The sequence below is a fragment of the Syngnathus scovelli genome, chromosome 13 (assembly GCF_024217435.2).
Source record: "Syngnathus scovelli strain Florida chromosome 13, RoL_Ssco_1.2, whole genome shotgun sequence".
Taxonomy (NCBI): Eukaryota; Metazoa; Chordata; class Actinopteri; order Syngnathiformes; family Syngnathidae; genus Syngnathus; species Syngnathus scovelli.
This window is the reverse complement of record NC_090859.1, coordinates 717,632-725,599: the sequence shown is the minus strand read 5'-3', so window position 1 is coordinate 725,599 and position 7,968 is coordinate 717,632. Positions and strand designations below refer to the sequence as shown.

At 45.4% G+C, this 7,968-nt stretch overlaps 1 non-coding gene across 1 annotated transcript; it reads left to right on the top strand.

Annotated features, from left to right (window-relative positions):
• The first annotated feature begins 4,245 nt into the window (after positions 1-4,245).
• Positions 4,246-4,357, top strand: LOC125980245 (U5 spliceosomal RNA). Its single transcript, XR_007485560.1, has one exon. It is a non-coding gene; the product is annotated as a U5 spliceosomal RNA (small nuclear RNA).
• The last annotated feature ends 3,611 nt before the right edge of the window (positions 4,358-7,968 follow it).

Below are 7,968 nucleotides of genomic sequence, written 5' to 3'. Positions count from 1 at the left end.
GACAGGCCTGTTCTAAAACAACTCACTGATGAGGACGTATTATTTTCAAGGAATGTTCTAGAAGTAATCGTTGTTAAAAAAAAAACACATGATGGTGGTTCTTGGAGATCACTGTTTATATATACACACACAAATATATATATTGAGTCTAGGGAGACAAATACACCGCAAACTGTGGGTAGGTGTCAGGTGATGAGCCACAGAAAAAAATCACAGTTGCCACAGAAAGATGACAAGCCTCATTTTGAAGCAGAGCTAAACATCAGGGATGAGAACGGCAAATAAAAAAAAACACTGATATATTGATCAAAACCAGAGCACATTTCTTGGCTTGCTTATCCGAGTCGACAGCATAGACATGGAGACTTTCAAGGCAAGTTACCCCAAGTTGCGCAGCGGTCTGGGTTAGCTACAACAACCATACACCATAAAGGTCAAGCCAGGTGCCGTGCCATATTCAGTAAAAAAACCCAGGAGGATTCCACTACCACTGGTGGGTGAAGTCAAGAGAGAGCTGCAGCACATGGAAGCTCTGGGCGTCATTAGTCGGGTGAAGGAGCCAACTGATTGGTGTGCCGGCATGGTGGTCGTGCCCCAAAAGGACAAAAGACAGCTGCGATTGTGTGTGGATTTAACCGGTTTGAATGTGTATATGTTTCTCAAAGAAAAAAACTGCTGGGTCTGGGACATGGACCAGGCAGCAGCATTTGAAGACCTAAAGAAAGCTCTGTCCTCTCCTCCGGTGCTGGCTATGTATGACCCGGGCAGAGACACCAAAGTATCTGCTGATGCATCATCGTATGGGTTGGGGGGCGTAATTCTTCAGAAATGAGGGGAAGGATGGAAGCCTGTGTCTTACGCATCACGGTCACTCACTCCAACTGAGCAACGATACACACAGGTGGAGAAGGAAGCTCTGGGCCTCACATGGGCCTCACATGGGCCTGTGAACGGTTTCGGGATTTCCTCATTGGAAAGGAGTTTTGCCTGGAGACCGACCATAAACCCCTTCTCATCCTGCTTGGAGCCCAAGCACTGGATCTTTTGCCACAGAGAATCCAGGGTTTCAGGATGAGGGTGATGCGCTACTCATACTCCATCGTGCACGTACCAGGAAAGTCGCTTTGGACAGCAGACACACTTTCACGTGCAACCTGTAAAATGACGCATGTCCACTGATGACCAGGAGCTGATGGAGAGCACAAACATATTTGTGGACTGTGTCACTGAGAGTCTACCTGTCAGCTCATCATATACAGAAAACCTGAAAGAGCAGTTGAAAGCCGACAGTGTCTGCTCGCGTGTCATGACCATGTGCATGGAAGGATGGCCAGCACATGCAAAACAGGAACCAGCGCTAAAAAATGACTGGCCGGAGCGAGCCACATTAACAGTGAAAGATGCTAAAGGACACACGACTGGTAATACCTTCCGCAATGAGGAACGACGTGCTGTTCAAATTACACGAAGGACACTTAGGTGTCCTGGAATGTAAATCACGTGCACGTCAATCTGTGTGGTGGCCGGGACTCAGCCAGCAAGTGAACAAAATGGTACTGAACTGCAGGACATGCATACAAGAGCGACACAACCCAAAAGAGGCACTCGTGCCATCAGGGTGCCCTGAAAGACCTTGGCAAAAGTTAGGAACAGACCTTTCTACACAAGAGGCAGAATAATCCTCTAAGGCAGTGGTTCTTAACCTTTTTGGAGGTACCGAACCCCATCAGGTCCATATGTGCATTCAACAAACCCCTCTTTGGGGGGCGAGTTAAACGAACCCCATCAGTTTCATGTGCACATTCACCGAACCCCTCTATATAGGGGGGGATGACATACCAGCAAATCAGTGTGACTTCTGCTGTTGCCTTTGCAAGAACAGTTCAGATATGCGTTATCACGAATTTACACGATATTCAGGTGTGTTCAGCCATCCGTGGGCGGGGGGGGGGGGGGGGGGGGGTCGCGGGGCGGGGGCGGGGCAATGACATACCAGCTCTGCCGAACCCCTGAAGCCGACTCACCTAACCCCTAGGGTTCGATCGAACCCAGGTTAAGAACCACTGCTCTAAGGTCTGACGAGACAAAGGCAGTCTACCCTATGATCCCTGGAAAAAGGGAGATGTGGTATTATCGTATGTTGAAACTATAATATTATATAGTTTGTTATTGGAGGTCTCAAATAATGTTGACAGTTGGGGGCTCTGTGGTGCGCCAGGGGCATTGTACTGCTATGTAAGACATGAGTGGGGAGAAAATAAAAAGTTGCTGAATAAAGAAGTTGCATTCGCGTTCATCTCTACTCCGTATAAACACAACAGTCGTGGACTGGGTTCGCGCTCTCCCCTGGTCTTTCTGATTAAAACAAAAATCACACGCAGTCGTACGCACATGGAGTTTAGGTCTGCGGTGCTGTGACACACTGAATGCTTTTGAGCATGTTATTAACTGTACTATGGAACTGTGCATTTGCTTGCTAAACTGTATTAACCAAATTAGTCAATGCAAAATAATATGGAATTTGTCAGGCCGGGAACAAGGCGAAGGACTCGGATGCAGAGTCGTTTCTATCTTGGATTTATTCCAGCAAGCACACAGAGCAAAAGTACAAATCAAATCGCCTCTTGCGAGGGAAAACACGTGGCAAAAAGTACAAACAAAAGGTGTTGCACTGAGGCGAGTCAAAAGGCTAAAAGTACAAATCAAAACGCCTCTTACGAGGGAAAACACGTAGCAAAAAGTACCAACTAAAGGAGTCGCACTGGGGCGAGACAAAAAGGCGATGGAGACCAAGGCACAAACAAAAGCGTCGCTCGGTGGCGAGACAAAAAGGAGGGTTCTTTCAGAGAGTTCGGACATCAAGGGATCGCTGGTGGTCGGGACGAGGCAAGACACACTGGCACAAGACAAGGGGAAGACACGGACTAAATACACACAAAAGGGCGGGGACACAGGTGATGACAATTAGTATCGATTACGCAGGTGCACACAATCGGGATCAGGGAAGACAAGACAACCAACACCGAGGAAGGAAACACAAACTGAAACGGAAGGAACGACAAAATAAAACCGGAAGTAAAATTACGACATCGACGAGACCGAAACCCGGAAAAATAAACGCGACCGCATGACAGAATTACCACGTTCCTGACTCGTCATATGATATGAACGTATCAAAACCTTTTTGTCGGCTGTAGGTCTGTCTTTTTAAGAATACGCCCGATTGTTGTTCCTCATACATCTCAGTATGGATTTCTAGAAAACAACATTTACTTTCTAAAGTAAATTGACAGATTTATATTCAAATGTCAAATATCGAACGCCACCATCACAGTGGAGGTAAATTACACTCCAAACCATGCCAGCAACGAGAAAAGCCTCAATTATTTGCGACACGAGAGATATAGAGCACTTCTGAAATTTGAGAAATCATTTGAGAAATTACGATCGTATTTTGTTTCCCGATTTGAATAAAGTTATGAAATCACACGTTTTCAAATAAAACACAGAGATGGGATCATTTCCCATTCTCTCATACCAAAAGTACACGTACCAAGACATACAACTGTTTTTACCTTCAATACTCATAATAGACGCCCAATCGATAGGTGACGCTGTTTGAAAGAAGGTTTGATCAGGTCAAGTCAAGTTAAGTCAAGTCAAGTCAAGTTTATTTGTATAGCCCTAAATCACAAACAGTCTCAAAGGGCTTCACATAGCCAAAATTGACAATTATTCTCAAAGCATCCCCTGATCATAAGCTCCCAAAAGGGCAAGGAAAAACTCAAAAAAAACCCTACCAGGGGAAAATGAGAAACCTTGAGAAGGGACCACAGATGGAAGGATCCCCCTTTCAGGATCACCAGGTTATAATGGATGCAGAGAGTACACAAGTAATACATAATATGAAAATCAATGAAAAAAAAAAAAAAATGGATGTCGGAGGTGTCCTCGATTGTCCTGGCAGTTGCCTCAAGGGGGCCGAGCCGCAGCTCCCCCATCCCGAACTGTAATAAAGGTACCTACAATCCTGTGCGCCAAAGATGTTTAAAGTAAAAAAGACATTAATGAAAACAAAATACTTGTTTAAACCTTCTATTTAGGTTGAGTCCTTGTAAGTATAGTAAATCTATCAACGTCTATTGTTTGTATTAGAAGGACTGGTTGCTGCAATTTGAGTGTGAGACCGCCTGTGAATTTGGTGAGACCAGCAGTGACGTGGCCCGTTTTGACCCAGATTATCAGATCTCTCTTTCTTTTCAGATGGAATAAATCTTTCGCCTTTTACTAAAGATTTCCGTGGGGAGGAACAATAAGAGTCTATCTCTACCCATTCTCACCAACGGCATATATGCTTCCCCTTTCAGCAGTCTCTATCCAAATACACAGTGTAGATACCTATTAAAATGGTAGACCCGATGAACATGAAAGGCAAAGATGGATAATTCGCCAAGAACTTTCCAGTGTCATCATATGTACAACGGCTGCACCGAAAGAGTTGGGCCAGAATAGAGCGGAACTCATGCAGAAGTGCATGAACACCACCTTGCTGAAAGAATAAAACCAACACAATGCATGAATTCACGACAAATGACATACCAGCAAATCGGTGTGACTTCTGCTATTGCCTTTGCGAGACCAGTTCAGATATGCTTTATCACGAATTTATAAATCTGGTGTGTTCGGACCTCCGCAGTGGAGGCTCTGCTGAACCCCTGAGACCGACTCACCGAACCCCTAGAGTTTGACCAAATCCAGGTTAAGAACCACTGGTTTAGAGGCAGTTATTTCTGCAAAAGGAGGATCTACTAAATATTGCTGTCATTTTTCTGTTGGAGTTTCCAAATGTATGCACCTGCCTACTTTTGTTTAAATAATGATTGCACACTGTCTGCAAATCCTATAAACTTCATTTCACTTCTCAAATATCTGTGTTGATCACTGCCATCATCCGCCATGCATGGATTCGGGCCATCTGATTGGTTCCTTTGCCCCCCCATACACACAGGAATTGGTTAGGACGTGATTAATAAATGCTAGGAATCGTTTTGCCTGTCTGTTCAGAGCAAGAAACAAGCCACTAGCCCCACGGGAAGTTGTCATTTTCTGTAAGCTTGTGTGTATGTAAATTTGTCATGGTCCAACGTAAGACTGTTTAGGGTGAATAAAAAATAACTGCAACAAGTTTATTCTGCTATTAACCAGATTCAAACTGGGGTTGCAGCCGCCTCATTGCTATATTATGGCCAATATGCAGTTGCATGTTTAGGGTCTTTTCTCTAGGAACTTCAGCCACGACACCCAGGCAGACCATGAAAGAATGTCGATGTTAAAATGTTGGTTGAACTATCCAATAACTACGCAGATCCGATGATTCCTAAGACTTGAGATCAGACAAAATTGGAAAGACTATTTTTTGACAGTGTCTGTGAGTTACTTCAACCCAAAAGTTCACATAAATTACACATAGCTAATGTTGACCACAAAATGGTATGTGAGCTGGCCAGGAGTCCTGGAATCTTTTGATTTGTAGACAGATGCGTTATCCATTGCTCCACGAGCCCCACAGGAATATGTGGCTTATAAACTTGTGTGTAACACTTTTGCAAAAATGAAAAACAAACAAAAAAAATGGGTGACATTATTTGAATATGCCATGATGCTTTATCCATTGCGCCATTCGCCCTACAAGTTAAGGCTATCGACCGCAAACGTGAGGAAAATCGTCATTGTCCAAAAGATGGCTGTTCAGCAATAGTGAGCAAGGGACAAATTCCACATAGTTATTTGAGTATGCCATGACCCTGATTCGAACCAGGGTTGCTGCAGCCACAACGCCGAGTACTAACCACTATATGATCATGGCCAATATGCGCAACTTATTTAACGCTACTGCATACAGGCCATGATCGTGTAGTGGTTAATGGTTGTGTTCCATTCGAATCTGGGTTATGGTATAATCAAATTACTTTGATGAATTTGTCTGCTGGTCACTGTTGCTAAACAGCCTTCCTTTGGACAATGACAGTTTTCCACACAAGTTTACAGTCGATACAGTCTTGTAGGGTGAGTGGGGCAATGGATGACACATGACGGCAGATTCAAGTGATGAGAATCGAAACAACAGATTCAAGAGACCCAAGGTAAATGAACACAACCCGTTTCGTTTCAATTGACAGCCCATGTGACATGCACCTCAGATGAAATGGGGCTAGTTGATCAACAGCAATGTTTTAACGAAGGGATCATCTGGGAGTTAAACCCCAGACCTCTCACACCCAAAGCAAGATTCATACCCCTAGACCACTGGTGTCAAACTCGAGGCCCGGGGGCCAGTTATGGCCCACCGTATCATTTTCTGTGGCCCGCAACGACAAATTGTGCATTAAATCTATGTCATACTAACATTGCAAATTGTCGGAACTTTTAAGAATCTTCTTAAAATTATTTTTGAAATATGTGAAAAGTTTCCACGAGTCTGATTTGAAAAAGCAATTATTTGTCAGTTTGTTTTGTAGCTTATACTGTATATAATATGAGGCGTTTATTTATTTGGGTTGACAGTCATAATGGCCCATTGAGGGAAACTTTGACTACAATGTGGCCCGCGACAAAAATGAGTTTGACACCCCTGCCCTAGACCAACGAGCCTCAAAGAAAGCTTGCAGACCATGGTACATTCTGTGTAACATTGGCCTGTCATATGAGAAAGGACTCATATGTGAGGTTGCTGTTTGTGGACTTCAGCTCTGCCTTCAACACCATTGTGCCGCAGCGACTCATCTGCAAACTCGACGAGCTGGGCCTCAGTACCTCCCTCTGCAACTGGATACTGGACTTCCTCTGTCAGAGGCCTCAGGTGGTGCGTGTTGGCGACAAAATCTCCGCCAGCATCACGCTGAGCACGGGGGCCCCCCAGGGCTGCGTGCTCAGTCCATTGCTCTTCACCCTGCTGACGCATGACTGCACTGCGACCTACAGCGACAACCACATAGTGAAGTTTGCTGACGACACGACTCTGGTGGGTCTCATCACGAAAGGCGACGAGACTCGGTACAGGTCGGAAGTTGACCTTCTGACCACGTGGTGCAGGGACAACAACCTCCTGCTGAACGTCAATAAGACCAAGGAAATCATTGTTGACTTCCGGAAGGGTCACACAACACACCTGCCGCTGATCATCGACGGTGCTGTGGTGGAGAGGGTGAGCTGCACCAAGTTCCTGGGGGTGCACATCAGTGAGGACCTCTCCTGGTCCGCAAACACCTCGTCACTGGCAAAGAAAGCTCAGCGCCGCCTGTACTTCCTGCGGAAGCTCAGGCGTGCATGTGCTCCTCAGGCAGTCCTGTCTACAATTCTACCATGGGACCATTGAGAGCGTCCTCACCAGTTGCATCGCTGTCTGGGGTGGTAACTGCACTGAACAGAACTTGAAGGCCCTGCAGCGCATAGTGAATACGGCTGGTAAGACTATTGGTGCTTCGCTCCCCTCCCTGAAGGACATTTACACCTCCCATCTCGCCCGCAAGGCAACCTCGATTGCCAGAGATGTGAGTCACCCGGCTCACTCTTTGTTTGACCTTCTGCCCTCTGGGAAGAGGTACAGGAGCCTGCGCTCCCGCACCACCAGACTCGCCAACAGCTTCTTTCTCCAGGCTGTTAGGGCCCTGAACTCGCTACCCCCTTCTGCGTAGCGTGCGGCACTGTTGCGCTATTTTCGGGAATGTCTGCTGTACGCGCACTTGCTCCTTTTTTTTTCTGCTCCTCTTATTTATTTATTTATTTATTTATTTATTTATTGTTGTGTTATTTATTCATTATTTATTCAGCACGCTTTTGTTATACTTGTTTACTTGTTTGTCTGTTGTGAGCCATGTCTTGTCACCGTGGGATAGGGGGGAACGAAATTTCGGTTTCTTTGTGTGTCTTTGGCATGTGGAGAAATTGACAATAAAGCTGACTTTGACT